This window comes from Aquarana catesbeiana, linkage group LG07, assembly GCF_042186555.1.
Source record: "Aquarana catesbeiana isolate 2022-GZ linkage group LG07, ASM4218655v1, whole genome shotgun sequence".
NCBI classification, from domain to species: domain Eukaryota; kingdom Metazoa; phylum Chordata; class Amphibia; order Anura; family Ranidae; genus Aquarana; species Aquarana catesbeiana.
Window position 1 is genome coordinate 73,522,770 of NC_133330.1, and position 9,365 is coordinate 73,532,134.

Genomic DNA, 9,365 nt, shown 5'->3' on the forward strand with positions numbered 1-9,365 from the left:
CTGGATTCCAATAAGCCCCCTGCCCGCAGACCCCCACAACCACTGCCCAGAGTTGTGGGGAAGAGGCCCTTGTCCCCATCAACATGGGGACAAGGTTCTTTTGGGGGAGCCCCCCTGCCCCAAGCACTCCCCCATGTTGGGAGCATGTGACCTGGTATGGTTGGGGGGCACTTGCTTACCCCCCTTACCTGACCTGCTGGGCTGCATGCTTGGATAAGGGTCTGGTATGGATTTTGGGGGGACTCCATGCTGTTTTAAAAAAAAAATTGGCGGGTTCCCCTTAAAATCCATACCAGACCCAAAGAGCCTGGTGACCCCCACACAGTTTTGAAAAAAATGTTTTTATGCCACCACTGCTTTATTTACATTCTGCTGTCAGTGAAGAGTAATCTGCTGCTAATGCAGAGTTCCACCCACATTTCCATGTTTGCACCATCCACTTCATAGCAGAAAAAAACACATTGGATGTTTTTTTTTTTGGCTTGATTTACCTTGTTTCCATGGGGTAATCTATTGTCTTCCTGTTTAGCACCGCCGTCGCGATGTACGTCATTTCCACGATCAGATTGTTTCCTCCTCCTCCCCCCTGCTGCCTTCTGGGACCTGTGTGTGTCCCAGAAGATGATGGGACCATTCAGAAAGCGCAGCAAAACTCCTGCATGCGCAGCAGGAAACCAGCTGTGAAGCCTGAAGGCTTCACTGCAGGTTTCCCTTTATTAGCAATGCTGGTGCCTGCACACAAAGCCGATGGATGGATCGGCTTGGGGTGCCAACATCGCTTGCCCCCTGGACAAGTAAGTGTCCTTATATTAAAAGTCAGCAGTTACAGTATTTGTAGTTGCTGCTAACTTTAAATTCTTTTTCCGCCAGGCTGGAACGTTGCTTTAAGTTGTGGCGGCTCCTTAACAACAAGCGATTATCAAATTAATTTGAAAAATATGTTTTGTTGGGATGCTTTAAACATTCAAATGAAACAAATGAATTTCGTTATTGTTTATTTTACATTCGTTGAAATTCATTACTGTTAATTTCATCTGAATTTCTATTCGGAGCGAAACAAAGCACACATGTCTACCTCCAGCATCGCTCTGAAATAGAAAGAGCGAAAGTATGAAGAGTTGATGTCTGGTACCATTTCGCCAAGAGATTAAAACTGGATTCCTGTATTCTGGTAGCTATAGTAGATGTGAGAGTGAACCGGATAATAAATATGCAATGATCATTGTCAAAGGTTACGTTTAGGTCAGCCCCCCCCCCCCCCATTTTTGGATATAATTTGGTTCATAGCCATTAGGGGAGTATTTAATATGGAATAAATCAGGGTGAGAGAGTGTTTTATATGGCCTGTATCAGAGCATAGTTTTGCCAAGGGAGACAGAGTTCATTGGAAGCCACGGAGGGAGGGAGTTAGCAAAGAAAATTTTTGATATGAAGTGCTTTCTAGAAGTCCAAATGGAATGGACCATAAGCATGCGTTAGGGAAGAGATGGAAGCAATTGGGAGAATTCAAGGAAATGAGAGGCTTGGAAGCAACAGGAATTAAGCAGACTAAGAAATGTACCATCTAGTAATCCTGGTGGCAAACGGGAAGTTGTCAAGAGTCAGGAAATATTCAGAAAGGATTTTGGCGCTAATTTTCAAAGTAGAACCGACAGTAGGATGTGGACAAAGTGAAGATGGAATGTCAGCGAAGCACCAAGGCGCACTTCAAAGAGGAATATTAAATTAATTTGTACCTGTTCAATGTGAGGCCAGGTTTTAAGATCTGTATGTAACAACCAATCGATGTGACGAGGTGAGCGGCATGGAAATATTTCAAAGGGTCGGGTAGGGCAAGTCTGCCATTTCGCTTGGATATTGTTAATAGGTAGGGACGAGCTTCGCGTTCAAGTTGAACCCATGTTCGACTCGAACATCGGCTGTTTGATCGTTCGCCGAATTGCGAACGTTATGGGCCATTCGCGCCAAATTCGTGTGGCACGCCACGGCCCATAATTCACTGCAGCATCGCAGTGCATTGCTGGCTGATGATTGGCCAAGCATGCACTATGACCCGCATGCTTGGCCAATCACAGCGCCGTCGGTAGAGAGAGCTGTAATTGGCCAAAGCCAAGGTGGCTTTGGCCAATCATGGCTCGGGGGTTTAGAACACGCCCCACACTATATAAGGCCGCCTACACGGTGGCCCTGTGTAGTGTGTTCCGGCGTGCTTAGATAGAGAGAGACAGTGTCATTTCATTTGAGTTAGCTAGATTAGGCAGGACAGTCAGTGAGTTAGCTGCACTTATAGTGTATTGTGTATATATATGCATCCCAGGTGTTGCCTATATATATATATATATATACACACTGTATTCAGTTTAGCTAGATCCGTTCCTGTTATCTTCCTACTGACAGGCAGGCTTGTCTTGTTACAGTATTTACAGCTACCTGAAGAAAATTGCTGGTGTTCTTTTGATCCTATTAGTACCACAGTCAGGCAGCTAGAATGTTTACAGTTAGTGTAGTGCGTCCTCCTCACAGTGTTCAGTTAAAGCTACAAGTTAGTTTAGTGTGTTCAGCTAAAGCTACAAGTTAGGGTAGTGCGTCCTCCTCACAGTGTTCAACTAAAACTACAAGTTAGTGTAGTGCGACCTCTGCACAGTGTTCAGCTAAAGCTACAAGTTAGTGTAGTGCGTCCTGCTCACAGTGTTCAGCTAAAACTACAAGTTAGTGTAGTGTGACCTCTGCACAGTGTTCAGCTAAAGCTACAAGTTAGTGTAGTGAGACCTCTGCACAGTGTTCAGCTAAAAAACTACAAGTTAGTGTAGTGAGACCTCTGCACAGTGTTCAGCTAAAGCTACAAGTTAGGGTAGTGCGTACTCCTCACAGTGTTCAGCTAAAACTACAAGTTAGTGTAGTGAGACCTCTGCACAGTGTTCAGCTAAAGCTACAAGTTAGTGTAGTGCGTCCTGCTCACAGTGTTCAGCTAAAACTACAAGTTAGTGTAGTGCGACCTATGCACAGTGTTCAGCTAAAGCTACAAGTTAGTGTAGTGAGACCTCTGCACAGTGTTCAGCTAAAACTACAAGTTAGTGTAGTGCGTCCTGCTCACAGTGTTCAGCTAAAAAACTACAAGTTAGTGTAGTGAGACCTCTGCACAGTGTTCAGCTAAAGCTACAAGTTATGCCGCGTACACACGGTCGGACTTTTCGTCTACAAAAGTCCAACGGACGCCGACGGACTAAAGCTGGCTGGTAATCCGTTCGTGTGTGGGCTTCTCCGGACTTTCAGCAGACTTTTTCAGCCTCAAATCCGACGGACTTTAGATTTGAAACATGCTTCAAATCTTTACGTCGTAACTACGACGGACCCGAAATCCGCTCGTCTGTGTGCTAGTCCGACGGACAAAAACCCATGCTAGGGCAGCTATTGGCTACTGGCTATGAACTTCCTTATTTTAGTCCGGTGTACGTCATCACGTACGAATCCGTCGGACTTTTGTGTGGTCGTGTGTAGAAAGTCTGCTGCAAGTCCGCCGAAAGTCCGCCGGAAGTCTGTCGGACAGGCTGTCGGACTTTTGTAGACGAAAAGTCCGACCGTGTGTACGCGGCATTAGTGTAGTGCGTCCTGCTCACAGTGTTCAGCTAAAACTACAAGTTAGTGTAGTGCGACCTCTGCACAGTGTTCAGCAAAAGCTACTACAAGTTAGTGTAGTGAGACCTCTGCACAGTGTTCAGCTAAAGCTACAAGTTAGTGTAGTGCGTCCTCCTCACAGTGTTCAGTTAAACCTACAAGTTATTTTTTTGCGAGCTCTGCACAGTGTTCAGCTAAAGCTACCTGTAGAAGGTTGGTGGTGTTTTCCTGATCCGATCACTACCGCAGGCAGCTAAATAAGCTACAAGTTAGGGTAGTGCGAGCTCTGCACAGTGTTCACCTAAAGCTACCTGTAGAAGGTTGGTGCTGTTTTCCTGATCCTATCACTACCGCAGGCAGCTAAATAAGCTACAAGTTATTTTTTGGCAAGCTTTGCACAGTGTTCACCTAAAGCTACCTATAGAAGGTTGGTGGTGTTTTCCTGATCCTATCACTACCGCAGGCAGATAAATAAGCTACAAGTTATTTTTTTGCGAGCTCTGCACAGTGTTCAGCTAAAGCTACCTGTAGAAGGTTGGTGGTGTTCTCATACTACAGGCAGGCAGTTGATTTTGCTAGCTGCAGTATCAGTATATATATATATATATATATATATATATATATATATATATCCCAGCTTAGTGCAGCTACAGGCCATTAGTATGTCTGGAAGGCCAACAAGGAGAGGCAGACAGTCACAACCCAATAAAAGAGTGCAAGCAGGCTCTGTATCTAGAGGCAACAGTGCTGGTTGTGGAGACGGTGCATCCTCATCAGCACGTGGCCGTGGGACACGCTTGGCCTTTTTTTCGGCAGCTGGCCGCGTTGAGCCACAACATGCGGAAGACTTGGTCGAGTGGATGACCAAGCCGTCCTCATCCTTCTCATCCTCTCTCACCCATGCTCAGGGTACTTTGGCAAAGTAGCGGCCTCTTCCCTCGGCTCAATGTCATCAGTGACTCCTTCCCTAGCCCCACCATGTCCTCCTGAGGAGTCCCTCAAACTGTTTGACCACAGTGTTGGGTACATGCTCCAGGAGGATGTCCAGCGTTTGGAAGGCTCTGATGATGATACTGAGCTAGATGAAGGCAGTAACGTGAGCACGGACAGAGGGGGTGCCCAAGAAGGACAGCAATCTGGCAGTCATGCTCCCCCTGCTGTAGCATACTGCCAGGTTTGCTCCAGTGATGAGGAGGGAGGGGATGATGAGGTCACTGACTCAACATGGGTGCCTGATAGGAGAGAGGAGGAGGAGGAGGCGGCACATCACCAATGAGGCAGGATGCCCTCCAGGGGCCAGCCTAAGGGCAGGACACTGACTGCATCACACCCCAAAGCTCCGCATGTGCAGGGCGCTGCAGTCTCTGCGCGTTATTCAAAAAGTTCTTTGGTGTGGGCCTTTTTTGAGACGAGTGCATCAGATCGCACCGCTGCTATTTGCAACATATGTCTCAAGCGTATCTCGCGTGGCCAAAACATCTCCCGCTTGGGCACCACATGCTTGACCAGACATATGTTGACCTGCCATGCAGTTCGTTGGCAAGCGTATTTAAAAGACCCACACCAAAGAACAAAGAGGACCTCTCCTTGCTCCTCATCAGCTGAGATCTCCAACCCCACTATACCTTCAGTCCTCTCTGAGACCTGCACTGAGAGGAATGAAGGTGTAGAATTAGGTGTGTCACAGCCAAGTACTTGTGGGCAATCTGCTTTTGGTACACCGACGTCAGATTGTACCAGGCAAATTTCCCTGCCCCAGCTGCTGCACCGCCGAAAGAAGTTCGCTCCCAGCCATTCACATGCCCAGCGGTTTAATGCTAGCTTGGCAAAATTGCTAGCACTTCAAATGCTGCCTTTTCAGATGGTAGACTCTGTCCCCTTCCATGAGTTTGTGGAATGTGCGGTTCCTCAGTGGCATGTACCCAAACGCCACTTTTTCTCACGGAAGGCGATTCCGGCTCTCTACCGGCATGTGGAAGGCAATGTCTTGGACTCGCTGGACAGGGCGGTCAGCGGTAAGGTGCATATTACCGCTGACTAATGGTCCAGCAGGCATGGACAGGGACGTTACCTAAGTTTCACCGCGCATTGGGTGACTCTGCTGGCAGCTAGGAAGGATGCAGGACAAAGGTGCAGTAGTGTTGGAGGTTGTTCCGCCACCACACCTCCAAAATGCCACTACTAATGATTGTGATACACCTCTCTCCTCCACCCCCTCCTCTTCTTCTTCCTCCATGGCCTCTTCCTGTGCTTTGTCCTCAGAACCAGCGGTGCTCTGTAGCCGTTCAAGGGGCTACGCAAGTATGCAGGCCAAAAGATGCCATGCGGTGCTTGAGCTGGTGTGCTTGGGGGACAGGAGCCACACTGGGGCAGAGGTTCTGTCAGCTCTGCAGGGGCAGGTTCAAAGGTGGTTGACACCACGCCAACTTAAGGCAGGAATGGTGGTTTGCGACAATGGCACCAACCTCCTCTCTGCCCTCCGACAGGGACAAATGACCCATGTGCCCTGTTTGGTTCACGTCCTTAACTTGGTGGTGCAGCGGTTCTTGGGCAGGTACCCGGGCTTACAGGATGTCCTGAGGCAGGCCAGGAAAGTCTGTGTGCATTTCCGTGGGTCATATAATGCCAGTGCTCAGCTGGCAGACCTCCAAAAGGAGTTTAACCTGCCCAAGAACTGCCTAATCTGTGACATGCCCACCAGGTGGAACTCAACGTTGGCCATGCTGCAGCGGCTGCACACGCAGCAAAGGGCCATCAATGAGTACCTGTGCGACTATGGCACCAGGACAGGGTCAGGGGAGCTTGTTTTTTTTTCCTCACACCAGTGGGCCATGATCAGGGATGCATGCACTGTCCTGTCACCATTTGAGGAGGCTACGAGGATGGTGAGCAGTGACAGTGCATGCATCAGTGACACTGTCCCCCTTGTCCACCTGTTGGAGCACACGCTGCGTGGAATAATGGACAGGGTACTTGAGGCAGAACAGAGGCAGGAAGAGGAGGACTTCCTTAGCTCTCAAGGCCCCCTTTATCCAGACAGTGTTCCTGCGTGCCCACCGATCACACAGGAAGAGGACGAGGATGAGGATGAGGAGCAGGAGGGGGAGGAGGAGGATTGTGTCAGTATGGAGGTGGAGCCTGGCACTCAGCATCAGCAGCAGTCTTTAAGGGATCAGTCCCAAGAAACACATGGACTTGTACATGGCTGGGAGGAGGTGGCTGCGGACCATGTCGTCCTTAGTGACCCAGAGGACTCCGGACCGAATGCCTCAGCAAACCTACACTGCATGGCCTCCCTGATCCTGCAAAGCCTGCGTAAGGATCCTTGTATTCGTGTTATCAAGGAGAATGACCAATACTGGCTGGCAACCCTCCTTGATCCAGGTTACAAGGGTAAGGTTGCGGACCTTATCTTGCCATCGCAGAGGGAGCAGAGGATGAAACATCTTCAGGAGGCCTTGCAGAAAGGTCTGTGCAACGCGTTCCCAGAGACTGGGAGGTTACAAACTCCTGTTTCTGGACAACGTGTTGCTGAGGCTTCGGTCAGTCAAAGAAGGAGAGGTGGAGAAGGTGGCCGTCTGACCGATGTGTTCAGACAATTTTTTGGTCCGCAGCCCCAAGATATGATCGGTTCCAACAACTATCGCCAGCGTCTGTTTTACATGGTGCAGGAATACCTAGGGGCAAGATCTGACTTAAACACCTTTCCCACCGAAAATCCTCTGGGTTACTGGGTCTTGAGGATGGATCACTGGCCAGAGCTTGCACAGTATGCAATTGAGCTACTGGCCTGTCCTGCATCCAGCATTCTTTCGGAACGCACATTCAGTGCTGCTGGAGGCTTTGTAACCGATCACAGGGTGCATCTGTCCACCGACTCGGTCGATCGACTGACCTTCATAAAAATGAATCAGTCTTGGATCACCACCAGCTACCAAGCACCTGATGCTGATGTAACCGAATAATTTTTTTTGAAATCTCAGATCCCTTCAAAGACTGCCTATTCTGATGCTGAGTGACTATCCTGAGTAATTATCCTCTTCCTCCTCAATGATCACGCTGATAGCTTGTAAGAACATTTTTGGTTCTGGGCACCAAAAAAACAGGGGCATGTATTTACAATTTTTGATGCAATACTTTGCAGCAGGGCTCGTTTCTGCGTTACAACTAGGGTATCTGTGAGGGGTTGCAGTGTTGTGGCACCAGCACCAGTGGCTAAGGCCCAATTTTTCAGCCCCTGTTTAACAGGGGCGTGTAATTACAATTTTTGATGCAATACTTTGCAGCAGGGCTCATTCCTGCATTCCAACTAGAGTATCTGTGAGGGGTTGCAGTGTTGTGGCACCAGCACCAGTGCCTAAGACCCAATTTTTCAGCCCCTGTTTAACAGGGGCATGTAATTACAGTTCTTGATCTAATATTTCACAGCAGGGCCCGTTTCTGCGCCCACCAAGAGCGGGTGAGGACTTACAGTGTTGTGGCACTAGCACCACCACCACCACCAAAGGCCCAATTTTTCTGCCCTTGTTCAACAGGGGCATGTAATTACAATTCTTGATCTAATATTTCACAGCAGGGCCCTATGAGGGCTTACAGTGTTGTGGCCACAACAACACCTAAGGCCCAAATGTCTGCTGAGTATATAGGGCAGGCCCCTACTTTCAAACATCCAACTTACAAATGACTCCTACTTGCAAACAGAAGGAGACAACAGGAAGTGAGATGAAATCTACCCCTAGGAAGGGAAATTCTCTCCTGTAAGAGTTAATATGGGAAAAACGTTTCTCCTTTCCACTGATGCTTTATCACCAATCCTTGTTTCACAAAAAACCCCAAATTTTCAAAAAACATTTGTCATTGGGACAAAAAATTAGGTGAAATCTTCTGAAGAGGAGCACAGACAGCAAAACAAATGCCACAGGGGTGATAACCCTTCCCTATGTTTTCCAAAAAGCTTAAAATAGATTTTTTGGCTGGAGCTAAACACGTTAAAAATGTACCAGTTCAAAATTACAAACAGATTCTACTTAACAACAAACCTACAGTCCCTCTCTTGTTTGCGCCGCCTGTATACCGCTGTTCAGAGTATATAGGGCCTGGTGGCCCCACACCTTTCCTTTTTTTAATTTAGGTGCAGGGTTCCCCTTAATATCCATACAAGACCCAAAGGGCCTGGTAATGGACTGGGGGGTACCCATGCTGTTTGTCTCACTGATTTTCATCCATATTGCCAGGACCCGACATTACATTAAAACCGCAAGCAGTTTTAAATGACTTTTTTCCTTTAAAAATGACATTTTGTGCAGGGACTGTTCTAAGCACGGGAAACACGCGCCACTTTACAGGCATACTATAGACACCCACCAGGTACGATATTTAAAGGAATATTTCACTTTTTTTTTTTTTTTTTAACTTTAAGCATCATTAAAATCACTGCTCCCGAAAAAACGGCCGTTTTTAAAAGTTTTTTTTGCATTGATACATGTCCCCTGGGGCAGGACCGGGTCCCCAAGCCCTTTTTAGGACAATACCATGCAAATTTAAAATGAGCACTTTTGATTTCGAACGTTCGAGTCCCATAGACGTCAATGGGGTTCTAACGTTCGTGCAAATTTTCGGTCCGTTCGCAGGTTCTGGTGTTTGGCTCATCCCTATTAATAGGCATTGCGAAATTCTGCATTTCTTACCAGCCCAAACATACTGGGAGAAAAAAAATAATTCAGTTTGTTTGAAAAAGGAAGGTATATGTA